Source organism: Balaenoptera acutorostrata, chromosome 16 (assembly GCF_949987535.1).
Source record: "Balaenoptera acutorostrata chromosome 16, mBalAcu1.1, whole genome shotgun sequence".
Classification (NCBI taxonomy): Eukaryota; Metazoa; Chordata; class Mammalia; order Artiodactyla; family Balaenopteridae; genus Balaenoptera; species Balaenoptera acutorostrata.
Window position 1 is genome coordinate 19,280,049 of NC_080079.1, and position 14,893 is coordinate 19,294,941.

At 47.1% G+C, this 14,893-nt stretch overlaps 1 pseudogene; it reads right to left on the bottom strand.

Annotated features, from left to right (window-relative positions):
* Positions 1-13,512: 13,512 nt before the first annotated feature.
* On the bottom strand, positions 13,513-14,083 carry LOC103002439 (acylpyruvase FAHD1, mitochondrial-like; annotated as a pseudogene).
* Between the last annotated feature and the right edge of the window lie 810 nt (positions 14,084-14,893).

Consider the following 14,893-nt stretch of genomic DNA (forward strand, 5'->3'; position numbering starts at 1 on the left):
GGCCTCCTGTGGCATTTCATGAGTCAGAATGTCCCAGGAACGGAGATACTTCCTGAGCTACCAATATGCTGGTGACCATTTTGAATCCTCACTTGGCACTTGTTGATGTAGCTTCCTGGTCATGGTCACTCTGGGTATTTTTCCAGACCATGCTCAGGATCAACTTCCCTACAATGCCCTTCCAATCACCCTTTCCCCCACCCTGCCCCTCCCCATGGCACCTGTGCCCCCTAGACACAGTTCTGTCACTGCAGGGCTCACATGATGGCATAATTCCTTCAGTGGCTTTCTCCCCTACTGGACTTTGACCTTTACATGGGTGGAGACAATAACTTATACATCATGTTATCCACAGCTCCCTGCACAGTACTTAGTATCCTTATTGCTCCTTCTGATAACACATGTAATACAAGGCAATATAAAATTCACATCTCAGAGAAATAGAGAGTGTAGGCAATGAAACTTCCCCCAGAATCTTTCTGTCACAAGATAACCACGTGCCAGTTTGCTGCGTATTTTGTCAACAATTTGTGTATCAAAAAATATACATTATTAATAATTATAGTTTTTCCTGAAGATGAAACCATTGTCTACATGCTGTTTTGCAAATTGCTTTTACCACTAAGTAGCATAAGACAGGAGCACACTTCCCTCATGAAGCACGTGGCTCTGCCTTATTCATTTGAACAGCTGCACAGTACTCCATCTTTGGGAGGTCCTATAGTTTACTTACCTACTCCTCTACGGAAGGACTTCTGCATTATACCCATTTTCCTTGTTACACAAACAATACCACTGTAAACATTTTTGTGTATATCTCTTTGTGCCCACAAGGGAGTATTTTTCTGGGTTACATTCTAGAAGTTGAAAGGTTGGGTCCTTACAGCTTTCCTTTCCCTCTGCAGAGAACTGGTGCAGTGTCCGTAGCAAACAGTGCCCCAGAAATGATTGTTGACTGACCAAACAATGGGAGTCAATAAAAGAAATGGTCCTAAGAATACAATTTCTGTTCCACTGCTAAAGCAGCTTTTGGAAACTGGCCCCTTGTGTTGTATGTGGTCCCTTAATATACAAGGATACACATGACAAACTCCTCCCTGCTAGGCTAAAGGCAAGGTCTTATTTGAATTTGTTCAATTCAGCAAATATTTTGAGCCTACCCTAAGCTAGAAGTAGGGGATAGAATTACCAGCTGTAATTTCTGGTAAAAATTTGATGACTCCTGCTGAAATACTAAGCATCGTTTACTAGCTAATCTCCCTTTATGCCTCGTTTGCTAGGAAGTTCAACACTCAGTGCTGATAAGAACTCTCGGGCTTCCCTGGTGGCGCAGTGGTTGAGAATCTGCCTGCCAATGCAGGAGACACAGGTTCGGGCCCTGGTCCGGGAGGATCCCACATGCTGCGGAGCAGCTAGGCCCGTGAGCCACAACTACTGAGCCTGCGCGTCTGGAGCCTGTGCTCCGCAACAAGAGAGGCCGTGATAGTGAGAGGCCCGCGCACCGCGATGAAGAGTGGCCCCCGCTTGCCGCAACTAGAGAAAGCCCTCACACAGAAATGAAGACCCAACACAGCCAAAAATAAAAATAAATAAATAAATAAAAATTAAAAAAAAAAAAAACTCTTTGGCCTCAAATTTCTGCTATATGCAGTTGCCCTCCTTAGTTTTCATTGCATTGCTTTCTTACATTTTTTAACCCATATTTCTATAGTTCTATTGTATATGCAACTGAATTCAAATTCATATCAAGGGTAATAACAATAACTAATTACTTTATAAAGAATTTACATGTGTCATTTAATCCTTAATTTTTAAAAGTCGTCACAAAGGTAGGACAGGGATTATCACTGTCATCTCAGATTTTCAGTAAACTGAGGATCAGGAAGATTAAGTGACTCACCCAAGACAACGTGGCCAGGAAAACACAGCTTTGAGAATCTAACCGGGGTCTCATAATTTTGTAACTGAAAAAAAAAGAAAAAGAAAAATGAACTGATGCACTGAGTCAATATGAACACACTTTACAGTTAAGTACACTCACCTTCTCTCACCCGGGCACCCACCTTCTCTAAATAAACAAATAAGAAGCTCTTGGGGGAGAGGCAGGGGAAGCAGAAGGCTGTCTCAGTCTGTACCAAGACTAACAGTGCCCCCCACCATCACACACGTCGCGGTCTTTAACCGTGATTTCTCACCTTTGCACCATAACACAGCTATTTCTCTGTCACTTATGACTCCACCTAATTATTCCAGAATCTTCCAGAAATGTTAACTCACATGGCAGAAGGAGTGAAGAGGGAGGTTGGGGGAGGGGGTTATGTAGGGAGAAGGATCGGGGGTGGGGAGGGGAGAGAGAGAGTAAAAGAAAATGTGACTTGTGACTGTTGGATAGAGTCAGCCAGTGAAAGATCCTTTCCAGTGTCCAAACAAAAGCCCTTCCTTTTCTTCTCTGTTTTGCTATTTTGATGCAGCGGGAGGAATGCGCTTTTTACACTGCGGCAACACAAATACAACTAGGAGCCACATTTCACCATTTATGTAGCGGTTTCATATCATCTTGAAAATCTATTAGAGTTGCAAACAGTTAAAATTTTTTCCTCCCGGGAGAGTTTTTAGGAGGCATGGACCTGCCACCGTCCCAGCATCATGTATTTATGACCCGTATCCTGGGCATTTCACAGGCTGGTTTCTATTAATTTCCCCTACCAGCCTCTCTGAATCCTTGACTCAGGGCTTTTCCCTGCTCATCTCTGGTATCATTCTTCTCTTTCCTTGGAGCTTGCTTACCTGAATCTCCATTGAATTTTGGAACCTGTGGATCACTCTCTAGATGAGACTTCAGATGGGTTGTCTTCATCCGCTCCCTAGCTGATGACAAGCCCTGGTACCACGGTGCCTTGTGACCACTGCCTGCTGCCCCAGCTCTGTAGACTCTAGTATCCGATGGTGATGGTTAATTGTATGTGTCAGGGTCTCTTTCACCCTCTCTCTCTCTCTCTCTGTCGTCCACTTTGAAGGGGTTTCAGACACCTGTTACTCAAAGTCCAAGCTGGTGGAACAAGTGTTTGGCATTTTTGTGAATCCCGCATTGCAGCTGAAGTGGTAATGTTCTCTAGGCAAGGGACATTCAGAGTCAAGAAAAACTTGTTCTAGCAAATGGTGAAATTTCCAAAATGTATCTTTCTGGGACAGATCTGTGTTCCAAGCACAGTCTCACACATCACCTGCCTTCTCGACAGCTCCACCTGGGTGACAAAGCAGCTTCAGCTCCACAGGTGCAGAACCAAACTGGCCTTCTTCCCCACCTCCAACCGTCTCCAGGTTCCCCGTCTCAGAAAACGGCATTTCTGTATGTTCAAAGAAGAAATGCTGGAGTCATTCTGACACCTCCTTCTCCCTCAATCATGAATTTTACCTGCTGGATATTTCTCCAATATATTCTTTACTCTCCAAACTCACTACCCTTTCAAACCACCATGATCTCATGACTCAGCTATAATGGCCTCCTGGCCGGTCTTCCCACTCCTCACTCTTGACTCTCTTTAATTAGCTTCAACAGTAGAACGCGCTTTTAAAAACACAAACCATTGCATAAACACTCCCATGGCTTCCTACTGCTTTTAGAATTAAGTACACAGATTTGGCTTTGGTTTACAGAGGCCTGCATAGGTCTGACCCCTGCAAATCTCTCCCATAACATATTGGCCTTCTTTTGTTTGCTCAAATGCACTGTGTCTCCTGCCCCAGAGCCTTTGCACATGCTGCTTGTTGATATCTGCATGGAATGCTCGGCCCCTATTCAATGTCACTCAGCCAACTCCTCATCATCCCTCAGTCTCAGCTTAAATGGCACCTTCTCAAGGAAGCTTTCCTGACCCTCTATAAAGAGCTCTCACAGCATCTTGTATTTTTTCATAATATTTATGAAAACGTAATCATTTTTTAAATAATTTATTAAATGCCTATCTCCCCCTCCCTCACCCCAATTCCCAAACTGTAAGCTCAGTGAGGGCAGAGACTATACCAGATGATATCCTACTTTCTATATATGCAACTGTGAACAAGAGAGATGCAAAGAAAAACACTCAGTAAAGGTCCTTGGGAGCACAGATGGGAAATAAAGAGGGAGAATCAGTGGGAAGGACAGTTGGTTCTTTTTTGAACAAATTTCTCCTTTATGTTTGGAATACAGGAAAAACAGTTTCCTAGATGACTTGAAGGAAAGTTGTTTTTGAAGAAGTATGTGCATTTGTTGTTTTTGAAGAAGTATGTGCATTTGTTGTTTTTGAAGAAGTATGTGCATTTGTGTACGTATAAATATCAATATATTTTCTTTCTTCCTCATTACTTTAATAAGGAAATCCAAAAAATCCAAGCTTAGGCTTACACATAAAACTTGACAAAAATGGAACCATCTGAAGGAAAGGCATCAATTAAAAATCAAGACCGTGTTCAGAAAACTCAACTCCCTATGGCAAATCACCATTTTCCTGGATTCCAAATAACAGGAATAAGCAAAGAACTGAAGAAATCCCTGGTGTCTATTTCACTTTTTGTGTGATAATCTTCTTTTAATAACCTTTTTTTTTCCCTCTTCCAAAAATTGCACGGGTCCTTTGGGGACACTAAAAATTTTCCAAATCTTTGGTGGCATCAGTGTAGTTCTAGAATTCATTGCTGTGGGACAGCATCGAATCTGTCAACTGAAAATAAGAAATGTCCAAACAGCTGCCAGATTGGAAAGTCTGTGCAGCAGGGTTCACACCAGTCCAATGTTACCTGGGCTCAGAGCTGCTGAGGGTAATGAGACCACATGACAAACATCCAAACACATCCATTCCACAACCAGCAACCCCGCCACAGCTGTCACCCTGAGAGATCAAACACTCCTAATATACAGCTGCTATCCAAACTACTTTTGCAACTATCTTTACGTACATACCCTAAAAGTAGTACATGGCTACTTTTACCTGTTGAGGTTTAAAGAATGAGGCCTTGGGGAAGTGTCTAAAAAACATTGGGGGTCAAGCCTGGTGTCCAACTGGAGGGTCAAGCAGAGTAACATAATGCTTTGGTTTTCACAATACCTTCTACATATTATCAAGGACATAGAAAGTCTCTTATCTCACTTGGCTTTTCTATGGGCACTGCCCAAAGAGGACTCCTTTTCTGCATGCATTTTTCAAAAAATTGTCTTGAGCTGTAGCAGCATGTAAGAAAACTGCCCTTACGTTTTCCATGGAAGTATAGACCACCTGCATTAGAATCATGGGGTCAAGGGAGCTTGTGAAAATGCAGATTTCACAGCCCCATTCTGAATCTGAGGAAATGAAAATGAATCCACTGATGGAGAATAACAAGGGAGCCCAACAAGGCTTCTGACAGGACCTGAAGAATAAGAGGTACTGACGTGGGAGAAGGAGGATGCAGAGTGCTTGAGGCAGGGGAAACCAACGCAGGAAGACTCTACATGGGGGCGTGCTTCAGAGACTGGAAGGGGGGTGTAATGGGAGATGGGTGAGAAGGAAACCAGACAGGATGGGGCAGAAGGGGCGGGCTGGGAATGGCGAGTCATTGAAGAATCTTAAGCAGTCAAGTACCATGGGTGGTTTGTGTTTTGTAAAGACTGCTCTGGGGGCTTCCCTGGTGGCGCAGTGGTTGAGAATCTGCCTGCTAATGCAGGGGACACGGGTTCGAGCCCTGGTCTGGGAAGATCCCACATGCCACGGAGCAGCTGGGCCCGTGAGCCACAGCTGCTGAGCCTGCGCGTCTGGAGCCTGTGCCCCGCAACGGGAGGGGCCGCGATAGTGAAAGGCCTGCGCACCGCGATGAAGAGCGGTCCCCGCACCGCGATGAAGAGTGGCCCCCACTTGCCGCAACTAGAGAAAGCCCTCGCACGAACCGAAGACCCAGCACAGCCAAAAATAAATAAATAAATAAATAAATAAATAAATAAATAAATAAATAAATTAAAAAAAAAAAAAAAAAAAGACTGCTCTGACGCTGAGTGGAGAAGACATTTGGAGGGGCAAGAGACAAACTCAGAAGACCATGCAGATCTGGAGGAGGCTAGTAAAAGTGGAACTAGAGAAATGTACAAGTCCCAGGTATGAGGTGGAATTGACACACACTCATGGACTGAAGGTCAGGGTAAGGGGGAGGAAATTTGGGACAACAGCCAATTTTGCAGCTTCTACAAGGGGAGAGCGGTGCCTTTTGCTCAGATGGGCAAGGCTGGCATCAAGACATCCCCTTGGACCTGTTCAATGTGTTGGGTCCTACCTGTAAGGTGGAGATAATTCCACCAGCCTGAATGGCTTTTGTAATGATTGGAGATAATACATGCAAAGTTCTTTAAGAAACAGTAGGAGCTCAATTAATAAAAAATATATTTTAATTAAGCATCAGAATATTTGTTGGTACACTGGACACGTTTAGGCTATATTTCTTCCTTTTTTCTTCCTAAAAACACCATTATCTTGAAGCTAAACTGAATAATGCCCGCCACACAAATCCAACCTCAGAGATCTCGCACAGAGATTTTCTCTGCCTTCACCTAACTCCAATGTCCAATACCTGACACTACACACTTGATTCTCTTTGGTCAACTTTGTTGGCAGTAAACATCAGAACCATAAGAATTATGTTCCCAAGGACGTGTGTGTGGATGCAGCTCATCAACTGTCAATCTCACATGCCAATGGCTTCTCCCCCCTCTATGGTCTCACCTCTATACTTCAAGCCCATAAGTCTTCTCAAGGTTTCCCAGTACAGAGCCAACCATCACAATTTCACCACCCCTGAGGCTTAAAGACGTTGCAGAGAAAATTAATCTCACCCTTCAATGGGGAGCAAAGGAGACCCTTGCCCCTGGCAATGAGACAAAGTAGGTGCTCACTGGGAAATCCCTGAAGTCCATTTTAAATGCCTTAATGTGATCAAGAATACAGCCCTGTTCACACCAGGAGAATTCAGATGGGCTGTGAGCAATTAAACGATTCCAAAATTGTTTGCTGGAAGAACAGGAAGAGTCACTGGGGGAGCAAGCAAAATATCACCTGATCCCTGACCCTGGGTGACAGTTCAGCTTCTGTGCCTTTCATCAGATTTCGGGAAAGTAGGCTTGACATCAAAAGACTTTGGCTGCCAGAAGAGGAGGAAAGTGAAGATCGTCGCTGAAGGGACAAGTAAAGCCAGAAAAAGAAACCACTCAATAACTCCAAAGCACCTAGAAAATGACATGATTGGGGACAGAGGCTGAGAGTTCATCACATCAGCCTCAGCAAGGACCAATCAAGTCTGTCTGTTCCAGGACCACAAGCACAGGGGAGTGAGTGGCAGAGTAAAGCCTTTGGAACTCTCAAGAGCCGGAGAGCTCAGCCCAAAGGAGGGAGCAGTCCTCACCAAGGGACCAAGCCATTACCATCCAGCCGTAACAACTGGATGCAGGTGGAGAGGTGGCAAAGGGCAAGAGCAGGCTGGCAAAGGTGCTGCTCAAGAGGCTGCCAGCCCCTCCCCATCCATCCTGATGGAGTGGACTTCCCAGCTCTCCAGGTAGATTGCCTGCACGCTGGCCTCTCTAATCAGGGAGAAGGCAATGGTCAGGCTCAAACATTCAGCATCACTGGGACTGGTACAAATGTCATTCTACAGCTGTAGTCACTGGTCAAAGGAATGTGAGACAATCCCATTGTCTTCTCCCCAAAACTTCTGCCATGGGGCATTTAACCCAGGCCCTGGTCACAGGGTTGTATCACCAGCATCATGCTAAACAGGAGGGTGTCAATTCCATTTATAAATTATCTTCCAGCCCTAAGCCATTCAAACAGTCAATAACCTTGATTATCCCCTGTCAGGACTGCAACTGTGGAAGGAAATCAACACCCAGCAGAGTAACAGTAGAAATAAGCCTTTCCATCCTTTCCTTTGGTACGGCTATTACCAAAGGAGCATGACTCGTGTCTTGTCAAATGAAGTCTGAAGAGGCAGGGGTTGAGGAGTTTTTATTTTTCATTTTAATTTTTGAGACACAGCAGGATGTAATCAGCTTATGAGTTAAATAGAGACATCTGTCTGGTTCTACTTGAGACCTCCCAGCTTGCTGTGCTTAGCCCAGAGTCCTTTTTAATAATACAATAGGATAAAGATTCGGAAATATGCATAAACACCAAAAGATGGAGAGTGGAGCCACCCCCTTTCCATAGCCCTCCCCCCACCTCCCCTCAATCACTGATTCCCTGCCTCCCAAGAGTAGAGCTCTTGCTCTCTCTCCAACAGGTGAGAACTGACAGCCTGTCTACAGCCAAACTACATCTAAAGGTCATGGCACCTGGAGGGGCAAGAAGGGGAGCTTCCAGAAAAAGGAGCAAAAAAGTCCTTCAAGATTGGGGTCTTCCCTGTACTGCCCTGGTTATGGATTCCCAATACTGCTGCCACTATTGGATACCAAGGGCCTGGAAAAAGCATTCAATTGGTCATTCAATGGGTATTTATTGAGCACCTACTTTGTGCCAGGCCCTTTGCTAGATGCTCAGGAGATAAAACACGATAGATACACAAGTGACATGCAAGTGGGGATAGAGAACAAAAACAAACCAGCTCTATTTTTAGTTTTTTAAGGAACCTCCATACTGTTCTCCATAGTGGTTGTATCAATTTACATTCCCACCAACAGTGCAGGAGGGTTCCTTTTTCAAAGAGAAAAACAAATACCGTATGCTAACACATATATATGGAATCTAAAAAAAAAAAAAAAAAGGTACGGATGGACCTAGTGGCAGGGCAGGAATAAAGACGTAGACATAGAGAATGGACTTGAGGACAAGGCGGGGGAGGGGGAAACTGGGGCGAAGTGATAGTAGCATCAACATATATACACTACCGAATATAAAATAGTTAGCTAGTGGGAAGCAGCGGCATAGCACAGGGAGATCGGCTCGGTGCTTTGCAATGACCTAGAGACGTGGGATAGGGAGGGTGGGAGGGAGGCTCGAGAGGGAGGGGATATGGGGATATATGTATGCATATGGCTGATGCACTTTGTTGTACAACAGAAACTAACACAGTATTGTGAAGCAATTATACTCCAATAAAGATCTATTAAGAAAAAAAAACAGCACACAAATGAGCAAGGTTAGATGGAGAAAAGGTTAAGGACTATGGGGGAGACAGAGTGATGGAAGAGAGGGTCACTGGGGGCTGGGTGCTTGCTACAATAGCCAGGGAGGGCCACTCTGAGCACATGACACCTGGGGCAAAACCTGGAGGCTATGAAGAAGGCGGGTTTCAGCAAAGGGAGCAGAAAATGTATCACTGGCATCAGTAGGCATAGCAGTGGAGCCATTCCCAGCCATACAAGGTGAAAAGAGACAACAGACAGATGTAAGGAATCATGCACAAGGCGGTTCTGCCTCATCCACATGCATGGCACTGTGTGCACATGTACATGCATATTTGCGTATAAGATGTCCCATGTTCCTTCCACGGCTGGAGCGCCCATCTGGCTTTATTTAGCAAGCCCAAGACAGATCCAGAGCATGTAAATAAATGGCCAGATGAATATATCAACCCAGTTCACAGGCCACGGAAAACCATCCTGCACTAACAATAGGGCTTCCTGCTCTTCTTCACTCTGAGGGTACCATCACCTGCTCCTCCTGCTGTTTTATTAGGGAAACCTATTAGGCACGCACGGAGAGCAAGGCACCTTTCCCTCCAAACGGTCTGGAGTGGAGACAGAGCTCCCTCACATTTTACAGTGAGCTCGGGGCTGGATTTATGCTGGGTCATTGTGCCCCATTAAGGTTGCCATGGTTACACCAAGCCCGTGTTACCTGGACTTTTGATGCACTGGTCGCAGGGGCAACAGCTGCTTTGTTTCTTCTGTAATTTGCCAGGAAAGTGGCAGAGAGGCTCGAGGTAGAAATGCTGGATAGGACCCCAGGGTTTAGAGAGACTGCAGGTGGACAGGGCACACCCCCTTCCAATGAAAAAGCAAGGCTCTTCCCTAAATCCACTAGCCTGCGAACGCCAGCAGGGCAGGGACCCAGACTGATAAATCTTAGTCTCCCCCAGCACCTAAACCGAGACCTGGCGCATAACTAACTCTCAATAAGTGTGACTGATTCATTTTGTGGCAAGGGAAATATTCGTAAAAGAATTCAAACGAAGAATCCACCACGGGCACTACCTTCTTTAGAAGTCAAGGGGTAATGAAGAGGTTACAAGGAAAACTATGCCTCTCACTGCAAACTGGAGATCACAGAGAGTGAAATTTCTCCAGATAAGGGAAAGGCTCTGAATATGTGGGAAGGCGGCAAGTCAGTGTCAGCCTTCCGAGAAGCAGACAACAAGACAGCGTTAGATGAGCAGAGGTTTATTTAGGGAAAATGCCTGTAAAGGATAAAAGGGCAGGAAGCAGGAGGGGAGAGAAGAGCCTTCAGACCATGATGCAGGCCTAACCCCCAGGAGAGGAGGGGGTGTGGGGGGGAGGAGGGAGGGGGGAGGGAAAATTAGACTTCAGGGCAGCTCCGGGAAAGCCTTGGCCAGGCCGATGGAAAGGCTCTGAGAAAAGGTTGTCTGTTAGAAGAGTCCCACGCTGAGGAGGAATGGCCAACTCTAGTGACCCTGCTGCACTCAGTCAGGGGCTGGGTGGACCCAGGGGAAATGTGGTCTCACCATGAACATGGCGGGGAATCCAAAGGCAGGCAGCTGAGGCTGTGCAACTGCTGTGCTCCCCGTGCCCCAGCAAGGAGATCTGAGCAGGGCACCTCCATGAGCCCCCGGAGTGGGGAGATCTGAGCAGGGCACCTCCATGAGCCCCCGGAGTGGGGAGATCTGAGCAGGGCACCTCCATGAGCCCCCAGAGTGGGGGAATATTTGGGGTGGGGAGTCTGGAACCAACATGGCTGGAGGTGTGGGGAATGTCTTCAGGCCACAAAGGCAAGATGAGGAGGTGGCTGGGAGGCTGTGCCTATCCTGGCTGGTTGCCTGCCAGGGTGTGCTCTGCCCTTCCTGCTGAAACCCAGAAACACTCTAGACTCCTGTGCAGCCGGAAGCGGCCATGTGACCCAATTCTGGCTGCTGAGATGGAAGCATGGAAGCAGAAACCTGCTGGATGTTGATAAAAAAGGGACCGGCTCAACTGGCAACGTGCCTGATGCCCTCCTCTCTTCTCCTCCTTCCTCCGGAATAGGGACCTGAGGCCTGCAGGGGAAGCAGTCCTCTCGCTACCGTGAGATGATAAGCCTGAGGATGAAAGCCATGTGCTAGAGATGGCAGAGCACAAAGACAGAGGAAACCAGGAAAACCTCCACCAAGGTGGAGCTGCTGCCCGTGGGAAGCCCACCTCCAGAATCCTTGTTATAAGAGAAAAATTAACTCCCATGGGATTAAGCCCTGCGAGTCAAGCTAGCACTCCATGCAGCCAAGCCCAAGTCCTAAAATAATCCGGAGGAGAGTCACACGGAGAGTGAGCAAGGGAACTCCTTGTCTTTGGACAAGACATTCAGTAAAATCCCCTCCCCGATGCCTGTGGATAGCCTTGGCAGGGGCAGAGAGGGGCTTCTGGAGGGAGGTGGGCATGATAGAGTTGCTCCGTGTTTAAAGCATGCAGAGGGCAAGAGAAGAGGCTGTCCAAAAGAAGCAGTCACCTGCACTATAAATGAACGACTCCCAAACCCTGCCCTCAAGTAGTTTACAATCTAAGTGAGGGGAAAAAGGCACAGAAATTCTACCTTAATCTAAATATTAATCTTTACATTCTGTGGTTTCGTCCCCGGGCCACTCTTACCCCCATGCCCACCACCCATGACAGACATCAGTAACAGTCTCAGGACTTTCCCCTTTGGGCCTAGGGAAGGCCTGGCATCCTCCCTGCCCTCAGGCAGCCCCCACCACTCAGGTGAGGTTGGCCCTTGAAATGAGACCTATTTACCTGGCTGGATGTCATCTGCAAACTTGAAGACTTTAGGCCACGGAAAAGAAAGTTGCAATATGCTTTTTCCTCTTATCTCAACAGACTTAAGTAAGACAATTTTCCCCTAGGGATCCCCAGAATATGATTTGCCTTTCAGATACCAGTGAACATGAAACAGGTACCCAAACCCACCCATCGCTTTGTGGCTAATGTTAGAAAGTGATCCAAGTGATCCAGTCCTTCCTCTGGTCACCAGAGGGGGAACTCCTGCTTCTGAAGCTCTGGGAGGAGGACTAGACCAGGGCAATTACCATGACAAATGCTGTACATTCACAGTGATGGAAGAGAGATTTCCAGGCCACACTTCACTTGTCACAATGTCAATCTCAGAATGTTAGCAAAGATGTTCACTTACCATCACTGCTCCATGGGTCAAGCACGGGAAATCTGATCAGTTCTGTGTTCTATGAAGGCACGGCTCATGGTCCAGAAACTTAATTAAGGCCTCCAAAGGAAACAGAAAATTCTGGTCTTTAAAAAATGAAACCAACTGCCCTCCCCTCCCCTCGCATCCCCAGGAAACTCACCTGGAATCAATCTTCTCATCTAAGTGCAAGTTCCACAACCTTTTCCAATTGCCACAACAAGAAGAAGTTCCCCATGGACTTTTTCAGTTGTTTCTTCAATCTGGAGGAAAAAAATTTGATTAATAATCATGTAATTACATTTCCAATTCAATGACCATTATCACTGGATGGGGCCACCTCGGAGCTTCAAAGATGAAGTCCATCTGACAGTGAAGAGTTTAGTAAAGGGGTGTCACTGGTGATGAGGGGAGGCTTTATGAGAATCACAGTCACCACCTGGTTATATGATTGGAGTCCTACCCTTTTGCAGACTTTTTTTTTTCTTTTTTTGGGGGGTGGGGGCAGAGCAAACAAAAGACAGGGTATTTATTTGGGAAACAATAGTTTCAAAATTATCCCGAAACCAGAATCTATGGGCCAGAATACACCCCCTAAGCAAATGAGTGAGGTCTTCAATAATTGCTCACTTATTAAATAAAACTTTTAATTAACTGACTATGTAGTGTTTTCCCACATTTCCATTTTAAGAATCACTTGGAGTGCTAGAGATTAATTCCATTAACTAATACATGGGGCCTGGGATGGGCCAGTAATTTGGAAATTTTAATTTTACAAATACCTCCAGATGATTTTAATGATCAAGGAAATTTGGGAAACACTGATGAAACGTGCTTTTCTGCTTTCTTTGCAGATTTTAAGTCTTGAACACCTGGTCCCAGAATGACCTAGTGAAAAGTCTTATCCAGTCCAGCTCTAGGAAAGGAAAGTAAGTCTTCTGAACATTTGGTTTGTTGATTCCTAGAAGACACTGTTTCTCATTTCCATTTCCGGCCCAGCTCTTCTAGATTAGGTTTTTCCTTGAGTTGAGGCATAGCAATCCAGTCATTTTTAAAGATTGGTTTCTTATTAAAGTATTATCACACTTAATTAAATAACCTTTTCTTGCTTTTGTCTTGTTCCCTTTTCCCCTGGAACTTCTGTTAAGAAGTTAGGGTGTTTTGTATAGACTCAATATTCTGGCCTTTCCACCTTAAATCTCACACTGATGACCCCCTGTACACCGCCTGGATCTCAGTGTTTCCTTTAACGGGTCCCACTCCCTTTGGCGTCCCGGTCAAGATAACATCTCCTTCTTCCAAGGTCATTATCTTCTAAACGTAGCTGATGATGTAGGGGGATGGAAAAAAATCATGAAGGATATTTCACCCGCCTGCCTGAATTAGCCATTGACCTTGAGCCAGAGCTTCAGGTTTTGAGGGTCAGGAGTCTTCTCTTTGGGCACCAACACTCTGACGGGGCAGGAGGCCGCGGAGCTCTTGGCCTGAGTCCCAGGCAGCCCCTTCTTCTTGCACTCTTCCTGCATGTCCCTGGCGGTCACGTCCAAGCACAGAGCGCAGCCGGCCACGCAGTCCACGGCCGCGGCCTCCCCGCCGGCGCAGAAGCGCTTGCGCATCACCACCCCCGGCTCGAGCTCCCCGTGCAGGCTGTACGCGTAGGTGGGCACGAGCACCGGCGGGCGCAGGCGGTGGAGGCTCCAGGGAAGAGCTCCGGCTGGCTCTCCCTGCAGGGCGCTCTGCATCTCCCCGCCAGGGGCCGCGCGGCTCCCGCCCGCGCACACGATGCTCACCCCCCACCCTCAGGAGCGGGACGGCGGCCTGGCGGCAGCCACGCTCCTGCCCGTGGCCCCCGGCGTCACGTGGACTCCGCCTGGCCGGCCATCGGACGCCTACAGCTGCCCAGAGAGGACCGACTACCTCGGAGCGCTGTTCCCCCTGACTCTGCCCTCGGTGCCTGGGAGTCGCGGTGCGAGTCCCCTTGGGAGCCGCGGTCTGGTGGCTCCCTCGGCGCTGCCCGGCCGGGGACGCAGCCTGGTCCCCGGAGAGAGGCGGAGGCTCCGGCGCAGCTCTCCAGCCGACGCTGCCTCTCAGGTGGCCCTCAGCAGCCCCACACCGGGCCTGCAGACTTTTTCTGAGAAGAAACCCACGCGAGAGAGTGGCATGGACATATATACGCTACCAAGTATCAGACAGCTAGTGGGAAGCAGCCGTATCGCACAGGGAGATCAGCTCCGTGCTTTGTGACCACCTAGAGGGGTGGGATAGGGAGGGTGGGAGGGAGACGCAAGAGGGAGGAGATATGGGGATATATGTATATGTATAGCTGATTCGCTTTGTTATAAAGCAGAAACTAACACACCATTGTAAAGCAATTATACTCCAATAAAGATGTTAAAAAAAAAAAGACCAAACTTACCTCTCTTAAGCTGAACAGGCGAACTTAGGAAAAGAGAGGCAAACAGAAGCTGGTCCCATAGAAAATGTGCTTAAGAGAAGGTGGCCCAAAAGGCAGGCTGCTGTGCCCTGCTCTCCCTGCACCACCTCCCACCGCT